The sequence below is a fragment of the Dasypus novemcinctus genome, chromosome 19, assembly GCF_030445035.2.
Source record: "Dasypus novemcinctus isolate mDasNov1 chromosome 19, mDasNov1.1.hap2, whole genome shotgun sequence".
Classification (NCBI taxonomy): Eukaryota; Metazoa; Chordata; class Mammalia; order Cingulata; family Dasypodidae; genus Dasypus; species Dasypus novemcinctus.
The window spans coordinates 27,684,104-27,703,955 of NC_080691.1; the positions used below are offsets into that span (position 1 = coordinate 27,684,104).

The window sequence follows — 19,852 nt, forward strand, 5'->3', positions numbered from 1 at the left end:
CTGCATTCCTACCAGTGGTGAATAAGTGTTCCTATCCCTTCACATCTCCAACACTTGGAGTTCTCTGGCTTTTTAATAGTGGCCATTCTGGTAGTTGTGAAATGATATCTCATTGTTTTGATTTGCATTTCCCTCATCATTACTGATGTTGAACATTTTTCACGTGTTTTGTGTTGCTTCTTTGGACAAATGTCTATTACTGTCTTTTGCCCATTTTTAAATTGTGCCATTTGTCTTTGTATGGGTGACTTGTAACATCACTTTGTATATGCTGCATATTAAACCCTTACCGGACGTGTGATTTCCAAGTAATTTCTCCCATTGATTCGGCTGTCTTTTCACCCTTTTGAGAAAGCCCTGGGAGGTGCAATAGTGTATTTTTCTGTTAGGTCTAACTCATTTCTCATATTGTTTAAGTTCTCTATTTCCTTCTTGTTGTTCTGTCTAGTTCAATCTGATGATGTGAGAGGTGTGTTGAAGTCTCCAGTGATTCTTGTAGAGATGCCTATTTCTCCTTTCAGTTTTCCCTGCGTTTGTCTCATGAGTTTTTGGGAACCTTGGTTAGGTGCATAGATATTTATATCTGTTCTATCTTCCTGGTCAATTGTTCTTTTATTAATACTTAATTGCATTCTGTATCTCTTAAAAACTTTTTTGCATTTATAGTCTGTTTTGTCCATATATATATATGGATTATCCCTGCTATCCCTGCTGTTTTTTGGTTACTATTTGCATGGAGTGTCTTTTTCCATCCTTTCCCTTTCAGGCAGTTTGTATCCCTGGGTCTAAGGAGGGTCTCTGGTAAACAGCATATGGATGGCTCATGCTTTTTAAAAAAAAAATACATCCTGTCAGCCTATACTTTTGATTGGAGAGTTTAATCCATTCACAATCAATGATATTACTGTAAATGAATTATTAATTTCCACCATTTTGTTCCTTGGTTATCATGTGTGATATCAAATTTGGGTCTGTCTTTTCAGACTTTGGTTATCTTTTCTGCTATTTCTTCTTCTGTACTCTTCCCCAAGACTCTCTCCTGTCTTGTATTTCAGGTTCTTAAGGCTTCCTTTATCTTTCCTTCAAGATGGATTCTTTATTAGAACTGTCTCAGTTCCTGTTTGCTTGTGAGTATTTTGTGTAGTCACCTGAATATTTGAAGGAAAATTATGTGGAATGCAGAATTCCTGACTAGCGGTTTTTCTCCTTCGGTCTCCCCATTGTATCATACCACTGTCTTCTCTCCTCCATGTTTCCTGGCGAGGAATCTGTACTATGTTTTACTGGGTATCCCTTATAAGTGATGGTTCCCTTTTCTGCTCTCAGAATGTTCTCTTTATCTCTGACATTTGACTTTCTGAGTAGCATGTTTCTTGGAATAGGTCTAATTGGATTTATTCTCATTGGGGTATGATGGGCTTCTTGGACATGCAGTTTCATTTCTTTCATGAGAGTTGAGAAATTTTAAGCTATTATTTTCTCAAATATTCCTTTTTTTTTTTTTTTTGCCGTTTCCCTTCTCCTCTTTTTGGAACTCCTATGACATATATATTGTTGCTTTTTGTGTTTTCATTCAACTCCCTGAGCCCCTGCTGAAATTTTTTCCATCCTTTTCTCTCTCTTCAATTTCACGTGTTCTGTCTTTGGTGTCATTTATTTTTCTATCATTTCAAGTTTGCTGTTGTACAGCTTTAATGAGCTTTTTTAAAAAATTAATTTTAATGTTACATTAAAAAAAGATGAGGTCCCACCCACCCCCCTCACCCCACTCCTCCCATAACCACAACCTCCTCCATCATCATGGGACATTTATTGCACTTGGTGAATACATCTCTGAGCACTGCTGTACCACATGGTCAGTGGTCCACATTACAGATTACACTTTCCCCCAGTCTATCCAGTTTGCCATGGGAGGACATACAGTGTCCAGTAAGTTTCCCTGCGGTACCACCCAGGTCACCTCCAAGTCCTGAAAATGCCCCCACATCACATCTCTTCTTCCCATTCCCACCCTCAGCAGCTACCATGAGCACTTTCTCCATCTCAGTGCTACATTTACTTCCATTACTAATCCCATTAGTTCCAGAATAGAGTATCAGTAAGTCCACTCTAATCTATACTCTATTCCTCCGTTCTGTGGACCTTGGGATGGTTACGTCCACTCCATCTCTGTATTGAGAGGGTGCGTCAATGCCAGTTGGATGATGGATGCAATTCTCTTGTTTGCAGTTGTAGGCACTCTTGGCTCCCTGGTATGGTGGTTGACCTTCTTCATCTCCCTGTTAGCTGGCTGGGGTAAGTCCAATAAACCAGAGGGTAGGAGTTGCAAATCTGTTGAGGCTCAGCACTTGGCTATCATGTGGACAGTCCAGAGATTCAAGTCCACTGAGTATACACTAAACCCAAGCACCAACCACAGATCCGGTAAAAGTGACTGGAGAGGCTTGTGAACAAAGATCACATCTGAGTCCAACTCCATCACACTCAGGAACACAAACTCCAAAGTAGGGCCAACTGACATGGCACTGAAGTCCATCTATCATGACCATAGAACCTGTGGGTCTCTGTAGCCCTCAAAAGAACCATTATCTGGGTTTATATCTACTTTAGCTGTCCCTGGGACTCTGCGGAGGTGTGCGTAAGGGGAACACCTCTGATGACCTCCTGGCTCTTTTTTGGAGACTCATAGCCATAGAAACTCATTTGTCCTTTCCATTTCCCCCTTTGTTCAGGGTCAAAAAACATTTCTGACTCCTGTTATTACATGTAGGCTGACATATTCTGCTGGTTGAGTTGACCGTTTTATTCAAGGTTGTTCTCCAGCCACATCATCAGCTGGTATTTGGTAGTAATCCCTTGGTGCCAGGGAGGCTCATCCCCAGGAGTTATGTCCCACGCTGGGGTGGGGGTGGGGTGGGTGGCAGTGCATTTACATACTGAGTTTGGCTTCAAGACTGGCCACATTTGAGCAACATGGAGGCTCTCAGGAGGTAACTCTTAGGCACCTTGCAGCTCTAGGCCTAGTTCTTTTTTTTTTTTTTTTAGATTTATTTATTTATTTAATTTCCCCCCCTCCCCTGGTTGTCTGTTCTTGGTGTCTATTTGCTGCGTCTTGTTTCTTTGTCCGCTTCTGTTGTCGTCAGCGGCACGGGAAGTGTGGGCGGCACCGTTCCTGGGCAGCTGTAGTTTCTTTTCATGCTGGGCAGCTCTCCTCACGGGCGCACTCCTTGAGCGTGGGGCTCCCCCACGCGGGGGACACCCTTGCGTGGCACGGCACTCCTTGCGCGCATCAGCACTGCGCATGGCCAGCTCCACACGGGTCAAGGAGGCCCGGGGTTTGAACCGCGGACCTCCCATATGGTAGACGGACGCCCTAACCACTGGGCCAAAGTCCGTTTCCCCTAGTTCTTATTTCAGGCCCACAGGCCCACAGGCCCACAAGCATAGTCATTAGCATCAAGGGCTCATTGTTGGACTATCCTTCCTTATTCGTCTTAGCCATTGCTTTCAGAGGATTGTTGCTGTTCCATTAGGGAATGTGGCAGAGCTCCCCCAGCCAGGAACTCAGCACTCCCTGAGCCATCGTTCCCAACTGTAACCACTATGAAAATATCCAAACATTTTTATGCATCCCGCACACATGCCCTGGAGAACTCCCTCCCACCCATGCGCCCCCCCCCACCAATCACACCCCATACCAGTATTCCTCCCCCGCCACCATTGAACCCCTCTGTTGTCCAAAACCTTCCTGACAATGAAGCCCAATATATTGCCAGGTTCCATTAATAGTAAAATGGAATATAGTGATGGGTTTAGAGGTTAGATATAGAATACATACTAATTTAGAAATATTCAAGTAAAAGTAAATAGGGGCATCAAAAAATTTAAAAATGAAAAAGCTTTATTTTTGATGTTTTGCCTTCCATCACTGCAGTACGTGTTGCCCTGTATGCACATTGGCAAGGCAACTTCTTCCATCTCTTCCTCAGGGTCTACGTCCTTTTTCTATTTTTTTTCTTCTAATTATTAAGGTTCTCTTCCAAAAAGTTTTAGAGCACAGTAATTCTTATGTACAATATACAGTACTCCCACATATTCAACATCAGACACTTTGTCCCTTGCCCAGCAGTAATCTTTTTACATGTTCATACTATGTTTACTGCAACTGATATACAGATATTGAATGAGCTTTTGATCTCACCTATTGTGTCTTTCATTCCCATTAACTCTGTTACTTTTCTATTCTGGATTTCAAGTTTTTCTTTGTGCTTGTTCAGTATCTCTTTCATCTTGTTTGTTTCTTCAGTCTTGTTGCCTTTATTTCATTAATTTGATTTCAGAAATTTGTGTGAATCTCATTAATTTGTTCTCTGCAATTGTGCATTTCTTTTGGGGCTTTGGTATGTTCCTTTTCCTGGAATTTTCTTAGTCTGGCTTTTAAATTTTTGCTGATGCGTAAGTATCTGATTAGGATGCAGTTTACTCACATGCTCAATATCTTTTTCTTTTATTGGGATTTAATGTGGGAGGCTGTGGGTTACTGTTGGTCTTTGATTCTTGGTTCAAACTGGATTGTTAGGGTTGTCCCTGTTTGTTTCTCAACACTGGGCTCTGGTCCCACTGTGTTAGTCAGCCAAATGGGTGCTGATGCAAAATACCAGAAGTCTGTTGGCCTTCATAAAGTGTATTTATTTGGGGTAGAAGCTTAGTTACCAGGCCATAAAGCGTAAATTACTTCCATCCCCAAAGTCTGTTGCCCCATGTTGGAGCAAGATGGCTGCCGACATTTGCCAAGGTTCAGGCTTCCTGGATTCCTCTCTTCCCAGGATTCGTTTCTCTCCAGGATCTCCTCCTCTGTTTTCTCCACAAGGTCCACTGTATACTCTGTGACTCTCTAGGCTTTGCCTCTTTCTACAAGCTCACATGTAGACTGTCAGGCAGACAGCTATATCCTCTCCCTGGGACTTGAGCTGTGTCTAAGGAGCTGTCTCTGTTTCTCTGGTGGTGTTCTCCTGTGTGTTCACTTCCTGGGCTCCAGCTGAAAAACTCCAACCTTCACTTCTGCCATGTTTTCTGTGTGAGTCTCCACCCACCAAGCGGGTAGGAATGCAACATCTTACTGACATGGCCCAGTCAAAGCCTTGATCGTTCTTTAATCCTGTGATCCTCTGAAACCAGTATAAACTAGTATGGCCAGAGGAAAAGACGTTTTCAAACATAATCCAATAGTTCTTTTTTGAATTCATCGATAATATCAAAGTGCTGCACCCAGTAATGGGTTTCAGACCTGCTTCCTAGGGCCTTGGGAGGGACTGCGGAAAGGCCAGCAAAACCCTCTCTAACTTTTTTATTTTCTCATGTGTACTACCTAGTTCTGCCAGCAGATGGCACTCCTTGGCAGCCTTTCCAGTTCAATGCAGGGTTGGAGTGTTTTTGCTGTAACACAGACTGGAGGAATGTGATGGAGGTTCCTGCCTGGAGAGTAAAAGCCTTGTAATAGACACTTTCTCAGAAAAGTTCTTCAGCTTTGTCTGGCAGCCCTCTCCCCTTTCCTGGGTAGGAAATGATTCCACTCCCTTCTCTGTCCTCAACAGTCATTCCTGGTTAGTAGAGAAGGAGACTGAGAGGGTCAGATCTCCTTAGTTCCTTGTAAGCTCCCAAGGCAAAGTATGGCACGGCCCCACATGGCCCAGTAGTGCTCATGGGACACAGCAGATCAAATTTGTTGGTCAGAGGCTGAGTTAGCCTTAGGCTGTATCCCTGTTTGCCATCGTCACCCTCCCAGCAGCACCTCTCAGGGCACAGAGCTTTGTTCCCTATTGACACCAGTCATCCCGATGCTTACTGAAAGGTATGAAGCACTCACTGGTGGCTGTTGATTTCTTGGGTTCCCTTTTCCAGCTCTCCAGACCTGGTACACACCTCCTCTTTCCCCAGCCCCCCGTATCTGCTGTGGGGCTGAGCGGGCCCCTGCCCACTGGTCAGGTGAGGCCCTCCTGTGTGGCTCCATTTGTGTCCTTCCTACCACCTGTGTCCACTGGGGTAGGATGGGGGCAGAGAGTCTTTTCAACTTTTCTGAGCTAGAGACAGTACCTCTTGGGTGAGTTAATTCAGAGAGAGGAGAGTGGAGGAGCATTCTGTCCTGGGCGCAGTCTCCCTGATCTGCTTCTGCTGCTTGCTGTGTGCCTTAAGGGCCGTCACTGCTCCCTCCCAGTCCCGGGGCTTCCCTCCTGCTTTGTGCCCACCTGGTGTGGCCAGCTTAGCTCCTCTGCCTCGTCAGACCTTCGTGCCAGTGCTGTCAGCTCCCCCCAGGCAGGACAGGCATCCCTGGAAGGCACCAGCAGAGGCCCTTGGGGTGCAGAGGGCAGAGGCGCCTCCTGGGGCTGGCAGGTTATGGCTTTCCTCAGGAGCCACAGGCTTTCTTTCTCCTCTGGGGAAAGCATCTTCAAGAGCAGGTGCTCTTTCCATCCTCCTTGTTAAAAACCACTGACTGATGAATGACAATCTCAGGCACATTTTGTGAGTGGAATACCAGACCATAGTCAGGAACCCTGGTCTGGCAGCACCGAAATGCCCAGCTAGAACTTTCCATGCCCCTGTCTGGGGCACAGGCTAGTTGGAATCCAGGGGAACTGGATCTCCCGGTGCTCCCTGCCCTGCCCCACCTGTCCTTTTTTGCATGGAATTGTCAGGTCCCCTGGGTTTAGGACTTGGTCAAGCACCTCCCCAGGATCTAAGTCAGCTTCAGCCCAGATTAAACAGAACAAAGAAGAGGAAGAAAGCACCATGTGTTGATTATTTTGACAGATTTTTTAAAAAAGAGACACCCCTCTCACTTTGAGTCCTTTATAGGTTTTCAACCAGATTTTATCAAGGAGAAAATGGGGGCTCTTTTCCTACTCTTGTTTTTACTATATAGAGAGGGGAGGAAATCTGTAAAATGCCAGTTAAATCCCCCTCTCGCAGGAGCGCTGCCAGCAGTGGGCCAGAACTTGTCATTTATTTGTGTGTGTGTGGAGTTCCTGGCTTATTAATGATATTGTGTTTGCGGGGGTGTTCGTTTATTTCATTGCTCTTTTGTAGTTTTTTTCATTTCAGCCCTTTCCTCTTCCTTCCCATCTTTCCTCACATATTTGCCACAGCTATTGAACATCACCGTGTGTGTATTTGTCTGAGTGTGTATGCATACAAAACGCCACTGTACACACGGGGCCCTAGAGTTGTGCAAATTAAATTTCTCCCTATCTTTCTGAGAAACCCTTGGTGTCTTCTCTGTAACACAAGCAAATGCTAATGCTGTCTTTCACCTTCAAAAACACAGCCCACCTCCACCTGTTCAGCAGGCAGGTTCATGTCTGTTGTCAGGTCTGTCCACAGGCCTCCTTGTTCTCAGCCTCAAGCTGGAGGCAGTGGTGGGGGAGGCGTTAGACCTGTCCTTAATTCAGAACAGCCCATGTGTCCATTCCCAGAGCACCAGGGCTCCTGGCTTGCTGGGCCCTCCCCTTCCAGGAGCTTGTCACGGTGGTCTGAGCAGAAGTGCCCAGTGCCAGGCACCAGAGTCCCCAGTGGGGCAGGAGGTCAGCTCCTCTGGTGACTGGTGGCATGAGAATGGTGAGTGAGCAGCACTGCGTGTTCCTTACCTGATGGCTGATGGGATTACCCACCTGTGTCTCATTAAAAGACACCTCTTGGCTCTAGGAGTTGTCAAAATCCATGGCTCAGTGCTGCAGCCCTGGCTGTGATTTGTTTCTTGGGGGCTTGGGATGAGGAGATCATGAAAATCATCCTTTGCAGACAGACACTATCAAGATTATTTGGTTCCCTTTAAGCAGTCAGCGCTTAACTGGCAGGTGTGGCTGAAGCCAGGAAAAGGGCAGGCATGTGCCATGTCTCAACTGAACCCCAGTTCTGGGAAGCATCTCCCTCTCCAGCTGCCCCACGTCCTCCCTGATCTTACCTTGTAATAGACATCCCCAACTAACCCATGCAGTAGTGGCATCTACCTGCAGACATTTCAAACATGGAAATTTTATATGTAAAAATGAACAAAGATTAAAGTCTACCCAAAAAAGTAACAAAAAAGATACCTTATTGAGAGAAATATAAACTTAAAATGTTAAATTAGAAACACCAGAAATTCCTCTCAGATATCCAATTCAATTGTAAATGAAATGTCAATAAAATAATGTCACATACTGTGTGTAAGATACTATACTATTTATATAATTTCCCCTTATCAAAAATAAGTGTAAAATTGGCTTCCTGTTTTCTTTAAGATACTTTTTAAACCTCTTCTAGAGAGTTGTATGTGGTTTCTACCATAATACTCCCACTTGCATTCTTGATCCGTGTTACCATTTTATTTTTGTCACATCATTATGCCTGTTGAAAATGTTTGTATTGATCCATATTCCACTGATTATCATTTCCAGGTTTATTTCAGAGAATTGCATTCTTTTACCTGTAGGGACCCAGTGTATTAGGTTCCCTGCTGACTCTCCAGGATGCACGTGAAGTCAAAAGGGTTTATGAGTGTATAAAGGAATGAATGAATTTTGGAAAACTGTCCTTCACAATGGCTTTATTTTTTTTTTTTTAAAGATTTATTTATTTAATTTCCCCCCCTCCCCTGGTTGTCTGTTCTTGGTGTCTGTTTGCTGCGTCTTGTTTCTTTGTCCACTTCCGTTGTTGTCAGCGGCACGGGAAGTGTGGGTGGTGCCATTTCCGGGCAGTTTGCTCTTTCTTTTCACGCTGGGCGGGTCTCCTCACGGGCGCACTCTTTGTGCGTGGGGCTCCCCCACGCGGGGGACACCCATGTGTGGCAGGGCACTCCTTGCGCGCATCAGCACTGCGCCTGGCCAGCTCCACACGGGTCAAGGAGGCCCAGGGTTTGAACCGCGGACCTCCCATATGGTAGACGGACGCCCTAACCACTGGGCCAAAGTCCGCTTCCCTTCACAATGGCTTTATGTATCCAACATTGGATGAGGGCTATAGTTTTGCAATCATCTGGTGAATCCAATCAAGAAGTACAGTGTCTGTCCCAAATGATGAAGCATTGACTAGGTTTATTATATGTGTAATCAAGGTGTGAGCCCTGGAATATAGCCCTTATTAGATTTATGGACTGTGTTTTCAATGGAATGCACAGCCGAGGTTCTATTCACCTTGAGCAGAAGGAGCTGGACAGGGCAGGACTTAGGGAGAAGAGCAAAGTGCTACTCTCTTCTGGAACTGGCGTTATTGTCTAGTTGGCCTCACCCTGTCTTCCAATCTTTGGATTCTGATGAGTTCTCCAAACAATAGATGTGAGAAGACCTCATTTATTTATATTTTTTATGAGCCTGACTATATTCAGATTTTTTGAATATCGAAGGATCATCTTACATTTTCTTTGGCGGACCTCTGCCTCACCATATTCACGTCCTATTTTGGCAGTTCCTGTGGTTTCCCCACTTTGCTTGAATCTGTTTCACTGCTTTAATTGCCTCTTCCAAGATTCTAGGTCTTTGGTGTTAATTGCTGTAAGCACTAGCCAGATTTGGCTATTAAATTTAAATTAATTAAATTTAATTCACACTAACAATTTAGTCCTGCAGGAGAACTATACAAATTGAAAGTATCCAATAGGTACATATGGCCAGTGGCTTCTGTAATGCACTGTGCCAATAAGGTACATTATCTTCATTGCAGAAACTACTATTAAGCATATTGATCTTAATTGTACGTATTCTATTTTTCTATTTATAAATGATTATAAGTCATTTACTTTTCTTTCTATTCATTCCCTTCTGTGTATTTACTCAAATTATTTTTATTGTCTTTCATTTAAACTCTTAAGGTAAGGGGTATATATCATTTAATTCTGTTAATTAATATAAATATTTCTCACTATGTAAGGTGGAGAATTTTCCTGGGAAAATTGTTTATTTTTTGTGACTTTGACAATTTTACGTAATATATTCAACTATTATTTTTCATAATGTGTATTTTTAAATTTGTGACAAGATTATTTAGAAGAGATTTCCCTTAAGTTTCAGTTCTTAGATTATATTTTCTGTTGTCATTATTTTCTGGTATTAATTTCTTTTGAGTAGGGAATGTTGGTTATATCTTCCCAATTTTTGAAGTTTCCCTCCATCTTATTTTATGAATCATTTGTATGATGTCCTTGAACTTCTTAGAGATCAATTTTCATTCTTTGGGATGTTGTACTTTCATAGATACATTTGTTGAATATCGTGGAATTCATTCTACTTATTTTGAGAAACTAATATTGCTCTTATCAAAATAAGTAATATACAAAAGCAAAACAGATGATAAATAAGTTTAGTAGGCCCAACATGGTGACTTCATGCTAAGTCTGTATCAGTAAACCAAAGCCTAATTAAGTTCCTGTGTCTTATGAAGGGTTCTTCTCCCAGAACCTGAAATCTGAGAATACCCAGTCATGACTCACCAGCTCCTTTTTCCTCCTGTAGCTTAGTTCCTCTAAATAAAAGCTAAGCCAAGTAAGGTGAACTATCCTTAAAACTATGTTCTTTAAGACTATCTTACTCTGAGTATATGAGCCTTGCTCTTGGGTTGAATGTTACCTAAGTCAGGAGTCAGTTAATAAAGGTATAAGATCCAAAATATTAATCTCCTGGGTATTTTTTTGCACAGTTTTGGTGATGAGAAGCGAATCTGAATGCACCATGAAGGGCCCTGGAGACAAGAAAGAGAGAAGAAGGTTCCTGCTGAACTCTGAGTTTTCTATCCTGTCCACCATCTCCAAGATTCATGAGTGAGTCCCTCTTGGATCTGAGCTCCACTCGTTTGTGTCTGAGCTCTCCAACTTCACAAGCTTTCAGTGCAAAGGTCATGGGTCAGTCTTTTGGATGAGAAAATTCAAATTTTGACTCTGAGTCTTTAGCCTTAAGGTTCAGTCCACAGTTTCATTTTTCCTGTGGCTGGTTTCTTTGACCTGTACATGAGTTCAGAAGTGAAATGGTAAAGATAGGATACTCATACTCTTAAAATTTTGATTCTTCACCCTCTGGCACACTGGCGTCTTACATGTTCCAATATTACGGGACTGGAAGCTGTGTATATCAAACAAATTGGCAGTATCTGACCAAAGACAATCGAGAATTTTTTTTATTCCCCCTGTCGCGACTTTTTTTTTGCATGCTGTCTGCTCTCTGTGTCCATTTTGCTGTACATTCTTCTGTGTCTGTATTTATTTAGTTTTCCCTACCCCCTTGCAGCTTGCTTGCCGTCTGCTCTCTCTGTCCACTTGCAGAGGGCTCTTCTGTGTTCTTGCTTGTCTCCCTTCTTTTGTTGCATCACCTTTGGTGAGTCAGCTCTCTGTGGCGTCTGCTGGCTGGGCGGCACTGCGCAGTGTGTGGGCAAACTTGCCTTCACAAGGACACCCCGGGGTGCAAACTGAGGGCCTCCCATATGGTAGATGGGAGCTCATCTGATTGAGCCACAGCCGCTTCTGACAATCTAGAAGTTTAATATCACTGTGAAACATTTCAAGTAGACAAATTTACTCATCCAAAGAATGTGCTCCCTAATGGGACATTTCTCCTGCAAAGAGCTGTATTCAAATTGGCTTAGAGATACATAGAAATTTTTTATGTGACATTTATGTAATCTAAAGCTTCTTTAAAAATAAAAAAATTAAAGAAATTGCAGTATTTTAAAAGTTTCATTAAATGATTCTTTGAAAAAGGCAAATGAGAAATTAAAAGCTCATGAGATGTCAATATTTTCTGTATTTCTTTGTTTTTATGTTTGATTAGTGGTTTAAATTTTAAATTGGAAGTATAAACTCTAATTGTGTCTGTCTGCTTGGTGTATGATGTTTTCCTACCTTTGAATTTCATTTCCAAATTAACTTATAAAACTCCTTCAAAGAGCTCTATTCCAGTTGGGTTAGAGATAACATATAAATTAACACTCCTAATGTTACAGAAATCAAGTAAACCAAATATCTAATATTGCCAATGGGCAAAAATTGTTGCTAGACCTAAATCTAAATATTTTGAAGAAAATTAAAGTTCACAAATTGGGATAAACCTTTGGAAAACAGGGCTCATTTAATATTATTAGTCAAATAATAATGGGCATGTCTTTGGAATTATTAATTTAAGTACAATATAAACATATCATTTCATTCTACTTGGGTGTGTTCTTCCCAACTTTATGAAGTTACTGGTTAAATAAGATGGCATTATATCTAATAGATCTTTAAGTTGATGAAAATGTACATTCATATTGAAAGAATAATTGTGTTTTGAAGACTGTTAGCTTGAAGACTGTTTCCAAGATCTTTCTGCTCATTTAAATATGTAAGGTTTGCATGATGTGTTTTGTTAAGGGAAAAGAAAGTTTTGTCTCAAAGTGGAATAAGTGGTGGTTGCAGAACCAGAAACAGGATTATGTAGGACAATCATGAATTGATACAGAAATGTGTAGATGTTTTGCAGAAAATGAATTTTGTCATGGTCCTGGTTGGCTAAGACTTTACAGGTTTATAAGATTTTGAGGAGTTTTCTTACCAAAGAATATCTTCATACAATGCTAGAATTTTATTTTCTCTCTGTTAATAGGAATGTTTTCTTGAATTATTTGTCTGCTCTTAATAAGAAGTTATGAAAGGTTTTCCTTAACTGAATATCTTGCTTAGAAGGCAAACATTCTGTCTCTTATCAGAATAATTGCCTCTGCTTTATATTTTACATACCATCTTTTATTGTTTTAGGGAACAATTCTTCTCAGTTTTGAAATAATTATGTATAATTTACAATCACACTACCTCCACTCTTTACTTTTAAAAAATCCTTTATTTTATTTTGTTTTTAATTTTTTTTTTGCATTTTCAGTTATCTTCATTAAATGTTATTTAAAACACTGAGAATACATTGATCTCATTGACAATATACTAAAATTATTTACTCAAATTATATATATTTGAATTTGTATGCATTCGTAGTGATCAATTTTTGAATTTAGAAATGGAAAAATATTTCTACTTTATCTTAAGATCTGATTTTCCACAATATAAGTGAATTCACAGGTGAATTATTCCCATCATGCCATCTTCTTTTAAAATATTTTTTTATTTACTTTTAAAAGACATATTGATCGCACAGAATGTTACACTAAAAAATATACGAGGTCCCGTATATCCCACTCCCCACACCCCCTACTTTTCCCAGGACAACTCCAAGTCCTGAAAATGCCCCCACATCACACCTCCTTTTCCCTCTCCTTCCCTTCTGCAAATCCCATGGCCACTGTGTCCACATCAATGATAAAACTTCTTCCATTGCAAGAGTCACAATAATTTTGTAGTAGAATGCTAGTAAGTACACTCTAGTCCATGCTTTATTCTTCCATTCTGAGGACCCTAGGGTGGCAGTTCCTACTCCACTGCTCAATTGAGAGTTGGGCTTCAATCCCACATGGCTGGTGGATGGGACTCTCATGCCACCAGCTGTAGTAGACTCTCTCGGTTTCTTAGTGTGGTGGTTGTCCATCCTCACCTCCCTGTTAGCTGACCTGGGTAAACATCTACTCTCCAGGTCACTGGATTTACCCAGGTTGGACTTTTTAAGCTTTTCATTGAAATTATCATTCATATTTGATCATCCATAAACAATAAGTATAAAGTATAAGTTGTGAATTTACAAAAGAAATATGAATATCACCAAACATTCAGGTCTCCCATGTATTACCCCACCACCAATACCTTGTATTGTTATTAAACTATTGTTACAAATGATGAAAAAGCATTGTCAAAACATTATTACAAACTATAGTCCATATCTTTTTTTTTTCATTTTTGTTATTGTCATTTTTTAAAGATACATAGATCTAAAAAAAGACAAAAAATAAAATAGTGCTATTAAAAAAATAAAGATACATAGATCACAACAAATGTTACGTTAAAAACTATAAGAGGTTCTCATATACCCCACATCCCACCTTCCCTACTTCCGCATCAACAACCTCATCATTGTGGCACATTCATTGCATTTGGTGAATACATTTTGGAGCGCTGCTGCATCTTATGGATTATAGTTTACATTGTAGTTTACACTCTCCCCCAGTCCACTCAGTGGATTATGGCAGGATATATAATGTCCAGCATCTGTCCCTGCAATATCATTGAAGACAACTCCAAGTCCCCAAAATGCTCCCACATCACATCTCTTCTTCCCTCTTCCTGCCCTAAGCAACTACCATGATCACTGTCTCCACATTAATGATAGAATTTCTTCCATTGCTAGAGTCACAGTAGTTCTATAGTAGAATACCAGGAAGTTCACTCTAATCCATATTTTATTCCTCCATCCTGCGGATCCTGGGATGGTGATATCCACTCCACCTCTATATTGAGAGAGGGCTTAGATCCTACATGGTTGATGGAAGTGATTCTCCTGTTTGCAATTGTGGCTACTCTCGGTTCCCTGGTGTGGTGGTTGACCATCTTCCCCTCCCTGTTAGCTGACCTGGATAAGTCCAATGAACTGGAGAGTAGGATTTGCAACTCTACTGAGGCTCAGGGCCCAGCTGGCACATGGTCAGTCCAGAGTACACACCAACTCCAGCACCAATCACAATTTCAGTAATAGTGACAAACGACGCATGTGTAGAAATATCACATCTGAGTCCAACTCCATCACACTCAGGAGCACAAATTCCAAAGCAGGGCCCACTGACAAGGCACTGAACTCCAGAGCTGTGACTGTAGAACCTGTTTATTTCCATAGCCCTCAGCAGCTCCAGTACCTGGGGTTGTATCGAATTTGGCTATCTCTGGGATCCTGCTGAGACGTGTGTAAGTGCAACCCCTCTGATGACCTCCCAACTCTTTTTGAAGTCTCTTATCCATATAAACTCATTTGTCTTTACCATTTCCCCTTTTTATTCAGGGTCTTTTTCTAGTTGCATCACCAGCTGGTGGTTGGTAGTAATTCCTCAGCACCAGGGAGGCTCATCCCGGATAGTCAAGTCCCATGCTGGGGGAAGGTAATGCATTTACATGCTCAGTTTGGCTTAGAGTATGTCTACATTTGAGCAACATGGATGCTCTCAGGTGGTAACTCTTAGGCATTCTGCAGCTGTGGGCCTAGTTGAAATTTCAGGCATACAGACTCAAGAGCATAGTCATCAGTATCAAGGGCTCATCATTGGAACACCCTTCTTCACTGGTGTTTGCCCTTGCACTTGGGGGATTGTTGCTGTTCCATTGGGGAATGTGACAGAGCTCCCGTGGCTAGGAACTCAGCACTCCCTCAGTTGTCGTTTGTAACTCTAACTACTATGAAAATACCCTCTGAATATCCTAACATATTTATATACCCTATATACATGCCCTGGAGAAATCCCTCCCACCCATGCATCCCCCATCACCGGCACCACACACCAGTGCTACTCCGCTGACATAGTTGAACCCCTGTGTGATCCAGAACTTCTTCAATAAGGAAGCCAAATATATTGCCAAATTCAATTAGTAGGAAAATAAAATAGTAATGATAGGTTTAGAGATTAGAAATAGAATGCGTACTAATTTAGAAAAACTAAAATGAAGTAAAAAATAAGTTGGGTTCCACCTTTGGTGTACTTTGTCCAAACTCACCCAGTTAATAATATCCTGTTGTTAGTATTATAGACTTGTTACAGTTTATGAGAGAATATTTTCATATTTGTTTTGTTAGTCATAGTCCATCTTATACTACAGGATTCATTGTGTTATACAGTCTCATGCTTTGTACAGTCCATTCAGAGTATACGCTCAGTTGCTCTCACGTTCATCAGAGAGATGTTTTGTCATCACTAGTCAATTTTTGAACATTTTCATTATTCCAAAAGGAAAAATCCCATATCTGCTTATACCCCTATTGTCATCTCTAAGAATTGATATATCTTTGCCATTGTTGCAAAACTCTTACAATATTACTGTTAACTCTAATCCATAGAGTTACATTCATTGTAATTTTCCCATATGCTGCCATATACTTAACAGTTTGTGAAGGAAGAACTTTCTTACACTATTAACAAGTCTTCAACAACACTGAAATCATTGTTATATAATCCCTACATTATTCTCTAGCTTCCTTTCAGTTGAAATATTACATCCACAGACTACGCCTGTCTATCTCAAACACATTTTTAAATCTGTAGTTATATTCACTATAATGTATTATCATCAACCTTATTCATTACCATAGATTTACAATAATTCTTATTAAAAATTGTACAAACATTAGGCATCAGGTCCCATTCACTTTCCTAGTAACTTATACTTTAGAATTTACCTCTGTGAGTTTACTCATTGTTTTAGTTCATATTAGCGAGACCATACAATGTTTGTTTTTGTGTTTGACTTATTTCATTCTACACAATGCCCTCAAAGTCCATCCTCAAAACCAAACGTGATAATGTGACATACTGCATTCCCACAATCAAACCATCAATGATGTATTCTTGAACTCCTACCATCCTTGGGATTTTCCAGAGAGTCCCTGGAAAATCACAAAGAATTTTTTCTTTCACCTTGCTAAAACTAGTTTTTATTTATTGATATGTTATCAGCTGCATGAGAAATAGTATCAAATTAAAAGGATTTTCTAAGATTCTTTTAGTTAATTTATGTGATGAAATGTTATGGGTATAGTAATTCCAGAAGTTTTATAAAGTTCTTCGACATTTCTCAATATGCTCACTGCCTTGGAGATGTCCAAGTATTTGTCAACCTGATATTGGACAACAATATTATTTCTGTTCATAAGTTCAGTTATTCTTAAAATAATGTTTAATGAACTCTCATGAAATCATTTACTTTTTTATCTTTTAAAAAATTTATACTTGTTTTTATTTTTTTTAAAGATTCTTAGATTACTAAATGTTACATAAAAAATGTAGCAGATTCCCATATGACCCACCCCATAACCCTCCTCTACTTTCCCACATTAACATCCTTCATTAGTGTGGTACATTTTTTATAATTGATGAATACATATGGAAACATTGCCACTAAGTATGGATTAGAGTGTACATTATAGTTTAATGCATCTTCTCCACAATTTTGTAAGTTATGACAAGATATATACTGGCCATAATAAGTCATTGCAGTGTCATTCAGAGCAATTCAAATGTCCAGAAAATTCCCCCTTATTACACATATTTTCCCTTCTCCCTCCTATTAGAACCTTTGGTGGCCATTGCCTGCACATCAATGGTAAAAGATTTTCCATTGTTAGAATAACAAGTGTATAGTAGAATAACAATAAGTCTATTCTAGTCCAATCCCCCAATCCTGAGAATTCTTGGTGATACCCACTCAGCCTCTGATTGAGGTCATGCTTAGATCTCATGGGGCAAACAGATGGAACTATCTTGCTTGCAGTTGTAGACTCTGTCTTTTCCTTGGGATGGTCATTGCCCATCATCATTTCCCTGCTAGTTGTCCTTGGTGAGTCCAGTGAACCGGAGAGGAGGCAGTGACACTATGCTGAAAATCAGGGCTTAACTGGCACATTGAAACCCCAAAGATTGAAGTCTCTTGGACATAAACCTATCAAGTCTAGTACCAACTATAGGTTGAATTAGAAAGGGAAGAAAAGCCATGTGTTTGGAAACCACAACTGAGAACTCAGTCCAACTCTGTCACACTTAGGAGCATAATTGCCAAAGTAGGGCCCACTGGCAGGGTGCCGAACTCCTGAGCTGGTAGCCCTGCCTATGTCTGGATGTCTCCAGAGCCCTCAGGAGCCCCACTATTTGGGTAATATTTACTGTGGCAGTCAATGAGATCCTGCTGAGATATGCATAAGCATAACCTCTGGAATGATCTCCTGACTCTCTTTGAAGTCTCTTAGACATATAAACTGATTTGTCTTTATCCTTTCCCCTTTTTTAAAAAGATTTATTGATTTATTTCTCTCCCTTCCCCCCCAACCCCCGCCTTCACCTCGGTTGTCTGTTCTCTGTGTCTATTTGCTGTGTCTTCTTTATCCGCTTCTGTTGTTGGTGGTGGCATGGGAATCTCTGTTCCTTTTTGTTGCATCATCTTGTTGATGTCAGCTCTACGTGTGGGCGGTAACACTCCTAGGCAGACTGCACTTTCTTTCGCACTGGGCAGCTCTCCTTATGGGGTGCACTCCTTGCACGTCGGGCTCCCCTACATGGGGACACCCATGCATGGCAGGGCACTCCTTGCACGCATCAGCACTGGGCGTGGGGGAGCTCCACACGGGTCAAGGAGGCCCAGGGTTTGAACCGCGGACCTCCCATGTAGTAGACGGACGCCCTAACCACTGGGCCAAGTCCGCCGCCCTCCTATATTTTCAGTGCAACTTCTCTTATAATCTAAAACTTCTTTAAAAACAAAGTTTATTATATGGAAAATATTCTACCAAAACAAAATCATATAATTAAATTTTAATGCCTGCCAAAACTCGAGTCTGGGGTCAGCTCCATTTGTCATGCAAAAGGGAGATGGAGGGTAGAAAGTTGTTTAAAAAATGCTCTAGCCCTGGGCTGAGGCTCCCCTGGAGATAGGTCTTGGAGGAAAATGGAAAAAGAATGACATTCCCACTGTCATGTAATGTCACCATGTGAATCCTCCCAGGCTTGGCTGTGATACAAATCCCATGCTTTGGGCAAAGCTGTCTAGATCCTTTTTTTTTCCCAGCCAAAGAGGATATTGATCCTTTACGTGTATCCCGGGTCTTTGTTGGGAGAGCAGCCCCCAATTGCTTTATTTATTCTATTAGACAGCCAGAAGGGAGCAGGGCATTCAGTGGAGTGTCCTTTGTAGGGAATGGGAGGAAGAGATGAGATGTGGGGGTGTTTTCGGGACTTGGACTTGTCCTGGGTGGTACTGCAGGGACAGTTACCAGGCATTGTATGTCCTCCCGTGGCCCACTGGGTGGAGTGTGGGAGAGTGTGGGCTATGATGTGGACCACTGACCATGAGGTGCAGCGGTGCTCAGAGATGTATGCACCAAATGCAATGAATGTCTCATGATGATGGAGGAGATTGTTGTTATGTGGGGAGGAGTGGGGTGAGGGGGGTGGGGAGTATATGGGAACCTCTTATTTTTTTAATGTAATATTAAAAAAAAAAAGAAATAAATAAAAATCAGCAACAACAAAAATACTGGCCTATATAGCCTTGCCAGTTGGGAATCTTAAGCCCATGAGAAATGAAAGTCTATTCATTAAATGTCTGCTAGCTGAAAGTCTTATTTTTTGTTGTATAATCTACAGTAGTTATGGATTATGTATAAAATGCTTGAATACTAATCAGAACTTCAAAAATGTAACATATTGTATAGTTAGGTGAGTTGATGAACTGTAAGTGATATATAAATGTCCCTTGTTGAATGTATATGTAAATCTCTTATTTTAAGTTTGAACAATCCTGGGACTAGATGTATTGGGAAAAAATTTAATGAGTATTGTTCAAACCTAAAAGTGAAAATATCATGCGAGAAGCTTTGTTAATCAGTGAAATGTCATTTGTGTAGACTTAGCAAAAACAAACAAGGGGAAATGTGGGAAAAAGAGTTTAGCTTTATTATAAATGTTGCACCTGTTCTATTTAGATGTTGCAGTTGTTCCCTATTATTGTAGATGTTGCAGTTCAGATAGGAAACAGCTGCTTGTGGTTCCTAAATAAATACGATGTGGAAACTAGGAAAAACAAAAACAAATAACCTGACACACAGCCCCAAATTCTCCCAGGTGGCTGGTCCAGGATAAATATGTAACAAACCGAGGCCACACCTGCATGGCTGAATCCAGAGAGGTTTGCTGCACTAGTTTTGGTTTCTTTCTATCATACATTAAG

At 41.0% G+C, this 19,852-nt stretch overlaps 1 protein-coding gene across 1 annotated transcript in view; it reads left to right on the top strand.

The window, feature by feature from the left end:
* LOC131274580 (proline-rich protein 36-like) overlaps positions 1 to 19,852 on the top strand; it is a 241,317-nt gene that overhangs the window by 37,420 nt on the left and 184,045 nt on the right. Inside the window, exon 2 of the transcript XR_011646511.1 lies at positions 10,666 to 10,786. The gene's annotated coding sequence lies outside the window, so the exon portion shown is untranslated. The remainder of the gene's footprint in view (positions 1 to 10,665; positions 10,787 to 19,852) is intronic.